The following is a 6,000-nucleotide window of genomic DNA, read 5'->3' as shown; positions in this document are numbered from 1 at the left end:
TGAGGGACATTGGAGTGTCTGTCCACAGGTCCCTGAAAGTTGTTGGAGCTAAATAAGAGGGTACATTGTAGAGTCAGAGCCATATGGCACAGAGACAGTGCCTTCAATCCATGCCAACCAAGTTTCCCAAACAAAACTAGTCCCACTTTCCTGCACATGTCCCATATCCCTCTAAATCCTTTCTTATTCATGTATGTGTCCAAATGTCTTTTAAAAGTTGTTACTGTACCTGCATCTACCACTGCTTCTGGTATACATGAACCACTGCCTGTGTGAAAAATGTTTCCCCTCATATTGATGAAGAAATATCAATGAAACATTAGTTTGCTCTCTATCCATGGATACTGTCTGATCTCCAATATTGATTGTTTTCAGTTAAAAATATGCCTCTAGATTTGAACTCTCCACCCTAGGAAAAACACCTTTGCTATTTACCTTATCTATGCCCCTCGTGATTTTATAAACCTCAACAAAGTCACCCCTTAACCTGCTACACCCCTTCACCTGCTACATTCCCAACAACATCCTGGTAAATCTTTTCTGAACCCTCTCCAATTCAATAATATCCTTCAGTTATGACAGGGGAAAAACCCTCCTGCTTAATTTAAACCAGCAACACAGAAAAGATTTATCCTGTACAGTAATCTATGAAAATTCGCAAGGCCAGTACAATTTAAAGGGAACATTAACCACTTTATTTCTTAAGGTATAACAGAGAATAATTAACTAACAACTATTTACAACTCCTTCCTCTGACTTATCTTTTACCTCCCTTTCTATAATACTAGTCTGACAAAATCCCCAATTAAGATTTCCCAAAAAATTCAAGTTTTCAAAACCAGCCAGCTGTCAAATGTTCTATTGATAAAGGTAACTTTAAGAGAGCTATTCTCTGGGCAGTCTGCAGATGTAATTGCTTTGGCAGTTCTCCTTCCAACTGTTCAATTTTCCCCAGTCTTATACCCCCCAAAGAATCAGATTATGTCATTGGCTTTTAAGATTAAAAAATATTAAATTCAAACTTGATTGTAATATGGTACTTTTGGAGTATAATTTAAACTGATTGGCCTCTATTCGAACCTGTTTTGTCATTTCCAGGCAACGAGCTAATCTAGTTTTTGATCAAGTGTTAGATTGTTACCTTGTTCAGAACACTTGGTGCTGTCAGGTAGTTCTGATAGCTTTTAACTCTGTTAAAGGTGAGGTATCACCACATCTTCATAACACTTCCTATGTCAGGGCAACCAGAACTGTACGCAGTACTCCAAAAGTGCCCTCATCAATGTTCTGTACAACCTCAACATGATGTCCCAATGAGTTTTGAGAAGATTTGTATGTCAGGTTGAGGTACTGGATGCAGGTTTACTCACTGAGCTGTAAGGTTTGTTTTCAGATGTTTTATCACCATGCTAGGTAACATCTTCAATGAACCTTCGAATGATGCACTGGTGGTGTAGTCCATTTTCTATTTATATGTTTGAGTTTCCTAGGGTTGGTGATGTAATTTCCTGTGGTGACATAATTTCCTATGGTGATGTCATTTCCTGTTCTCTTTCTCACAGGGTGGTAAATGGGATCCAAGCCAATGTGTTTGTTGATAGAGTTCCAGTTGGGATGCCATGCTTCTAGGAATTTTCGTGCATGTCTTTGTTTGGCTTGTCCTAGGAAGGATGTGTTGTCCCAGTCGAAGTGGTGTCCTTCCTCATCTGTATGTAGGGATACTAGTGAGAGTTAATCATGTCATTTTGTGGCTAGTTGATGTTCATGAACCCTGGTGGCTAGTTTTCTGCCTGTTTGTCCAATATAGTCTTCGTTACAGTTCTTACAAGGGATTTTGTAAATTACGTTAGTTTTGCTTGTTGTCTGTATAGCATCTTTCAAGTTCATTAGCTGCTGTTTTATTATGTTGGTGGGTTTGTGGGCTACCATGATGCTAAGGGGTCTGAGTAGTCTGGTGATCGTTTCCGAGATGAATTTGATGTAGGGGAGAGTGGCTAGGGTTTCTGGACGTGTTTTATCTGCTTGTTGGGGTTTGTTGCTCAGAAATCGGCGGACTTCAAAATAAACGAACCTTCCAGCTCAGCGAGCAAACCTATGATGTCCCAATTCCTATACTCAATGGTCTGAACAATTTAGGTAAGAATGCTAAACTTCTTCTTAACCTAGTGATGTGATAGCTCACATTCCAGGGAGTTAGTCCTACAAGTGTTGTCTTTCCATTCAAAGAAAGCGCTCACTCCCCAAATCTATCAGCAGAGATAGATTAATGGAGACAGATGCTTTCTCAAAGATGTTTCAAGATGCAGGTCATTCTGCTATAAAGCGTGTTTCGTTAACGCAAATTCGCTGTAACGTGATTGACGAATTGGGGACAATTTCTAAAGCGCAAACTTTTAAAACTTGTGTTGGCTGTAATGCAATTACATCGCCGACACTTTAAGCGCTATTTCTAAAGCACGATTTTTCTATAGTGTGGGGTTGCACAATAATGCAACTACCGAGTTATAGAAGAACCACCTGTATGAGACACCTTTCTTTACTGGGCAAGGTACTCAACACAGAAGCAGGAATATAATGCTGGAGCTACACAAGACACAGGTTAGGCCACAACTGAGGTTTTATGTACAGTTCCAACCATCACCTTATAGGAAGGTCTTAATTACTCGAGAGAGAGGAGATTGACAGCAATGTTGCATGGCCTTGAGGAAGGATTGGACAGCCTAGGCTTGTTTTCCTTAGGAGGTTGAGGACTGTCTAACTTGGGGTGGACAAAATAATGAGGTGCATGGAGAGAGTGAATGGGAAAGGCATGTTTTCTCAAGTGGAGAGGTATATCATGGTAATTGTTGGAAGGAGTACAGGGTGTATGAGGTAAAAACATTTTCCCCATGGAGAATGCTGGGTGTCCGTAATTCACTGTCCAGTTTGGTGACTGAGGCAGGAACCCTCCAATCATTTGAAGGGAACCTGGATCTATCCGTGAGGTGGTCTAACCTGCTGTAGACCAGGGGCTGGCAAGTGAAATTAGAATGAGTGGCTCTTTCACTCAGCTAGCACAGACACAATAGGCTGAATGGGCCTATTTCAAGACTGTGACGTTTCTACAATTCATAACCTGTCTGCCTTCCAAATTCCTTGCCATATAACCATTACATCCCAAAGCAGGAACTTGGTTGGTCACATAATAGTGTTCACCCAGCATTGCTCTGTTCAACTTTCATTTTCTATCACAATTGCATATTCTAACCCCTTGAGCACTATGTGCACCATTATGTCCTCCATGGAGGTGGCACGAGGGCAAATGATTGGCCCTCAGAGAAATACTTGTCCACCTCCTGCCCCCATCTTGCCTCAGCAATTAACTGCTGGGTGAGAATTTCCACGTGTACACTTCTCAGCTTGCCACCAATAAAGGCCCTTACGTGATCAATTAACAATCACCTAACCTACACTGAAAGCCTGTCCAACAGGCTAGAACAGTGACTGATTTTCTGTCTGGCCTAACTTCTGGGTTGGGCTGGGGAGCCTCCACTAGCCCCAATCTGAGAGGGTGGGGACAAGGGATGGAAAGTATGGGTGAACCATACTCCACAAGATCTGAAAGTAAAATATTTAACTTCTTGGCTAATCCACATTAGCAGCATGGATCTTGCAGCTGCTCCAGGGATTACAGGCTTAGTTAAAGATTTGTTATAGCTTTTTTTTAACAGTTATTATAGTCGTTATAGCTTATTAATTTAAGATTTTTTTTTCCATTTTGTTTTATTGACATGCAGGAAAAACAAAAACAATTTGCGATTTTATAAAAGACATTTGGATGAATCCATGATTAGGAAATGTTTGGAGGGATCTGGGCCAGGAGCAGGCACATGGGACTAGTTTAGTTTGGGATTATGGTCGGCATGGACTGGTTGGACCGAAGGGTCTGTTTCCATCCTGTATAACTCCATGAAGTGGGATTATATTACGTTCAGATATCTGGTCGACATGGACGAGTTGGACTGAAGGGTTTGTTTCCATGCTTTCTGTGATTCTATGACTCCAAAGCATAACGCTTGAGAGATGCTCTTTAGGACCCAGAAGCTGTCAGATTCTGATTGTCTGGCTTAATCTGACGGTGATGGGGTGGGGGCTTCAGTATTGAGGCTTGTGATTCACAAGAACCTCACTGGTCAGTCCTGCAGTGACTAATTGGAGCTTGATCCAACATTCTCTCTCATTGGTGAATTTGGAGAGAGTCACTTGACCCTGAAGGCACCTTGTCCCCACATTTAGGCTATGTATCTACTGTACATGGGAGCTAAGTGTCAGGCTGGCTCAATGGGAGCATTTCACCTTGACTGAGAAAACCTTCAAGTCATAAAGAGTTTCTTGCCAGCAGCGAACTTAAATTTTGCTGAAAAGAGAATTTGGTTACCATTACTTTTCATCTTAAACCCATCAGGACAAATGCAAGAATGCCAAATTTCAATTAATTGCTACAATTTATACTTTAAGAGTCATAGAGATGTACAGCACGGAAACAGACCCTTTGGTCCAACTCGTCCATGCCGGCCAAATATCCCAACCCAATCTAGTCCCACCTGCCAGCACCCGGCCCGTATCCCTCCAAACGCATCCTATTCATATACACATCCAGATGCCTTTTAAATGTAGCCATTTTATTAGCCTCCACCACTTCCACTGGCAGCTCATTCCATACACGTACCACCCTCTGAGTGAAAACGTTGCCCCTTAGGTCACTTTTATATCTTTCCCCTCTCATTCTAAACCTATGCCCTCTCATTCTGGACTCCCCCACCCCAGGGAAAAGACTTCGTCTATTTATCCTATCCATGCCCCTCATGATTTTGTAAATCTCTATAAAGTCACCCTTCAGCCTCCGACGCTCCAGGGAAAACAGCCCCAGCCTATTCAACCTCTTTGTATAGCTCAAACCTTCAAACCCTGGCAATATCCTTGTAAATCTTTTCTGAACCCTTTCAAAGTTCACAACACCTTTTTGATAGGAAGGAGACCAGAACTGCACGCAATGTTCCAACAGTGGTCTAACCAAAGTCCTATACAGCCGCAACCTAACCTCTCAACTCCTGTACTCAATACTCTGACCGATAAAGGAAAGCATACCAAATGCCTTCTTCACTATCCTATCTACCTGCAACTCCACTTTCAAGGAGCCATGAACCTGCACTCCAAGGTCTCTTTGTTCAGCAACACTCCCTAGGACCTTACCATTAAGTGTATAAGTCATGCTCAGATTTGCTTTCCCAAATTCCTCACATTTGTCTAAATTAAACTCCATCTGCCACTCCTCAGCCCATTGGCCCATCTGATCAAGATCCCATTGTAATCTGAGATAACCTTCTTCGCTGTCCAATTCTGGTTTCATCAGTAAACTTATTAACTATACCTCTTATGCTTACACCCAAATCATTGATATAAGTGATGAAAAGTAGTGCACCCAACACCGATCCTTGTGGCACTCCACTGGTCACAGGCCTCCAGTCTGAAAAACAACTCTCCACCACCACTGTCCGTCTTCTACCTTTGAGCCAGTTCTGTATCCAAATGGCGGGTTCCCCCTGTATTCCATGAGATCTAACCCTGCCCATCAGTCTCCCATGGGAAACTTTGTCAAATGCCTTATTGAAGTCCATATAGATCACATCTACCGCTCTGCCCTCATCAATCCTCTTTATTACTTCCTCAAAAAACTCAATCAAGTTTGTGAGACATGATTTCCTGAGAAAACAGTGCTGATTAATCAGCAAGTTGACTTGGAATAGCCAAAATGTTGCTATGGGGCAAACAACAGGGAAATTGTCCGTTCCCCAAGCAATAGAGAAAATCAGTAAAAATTGGAAGGCTTGAACATTGCCCTTTTCTTGTGGAGAATTTTAAAAATCGCACAATACCAGGTTATAGTCCAACAGGTTTATTTGGGAGCACTAGTTTTTAAAGCACTGCTGAGTGCTAGTTTGGAATCACTAGCTCTGAAAC

Source organism: Chiloscyllium plagiosum, chromosome 40, assembly GCF_004010195.1.
Source record: "Chiloscyllium plagiosum isolate BGI_BamShark_2017 chromosome 40, ASM401019v2, whole genome shotgun sequence".
Taxonomy (NCBI): Eukaryota; Metazoa; Chordata; class Chondrichthyes; order Orectolobiformes; family Hemiscylliidae; genus Chiloscyllium; species Chiloscyllium plagiosum.
This window is presented reverse-complemented; position numbering follows the sequence as displayed.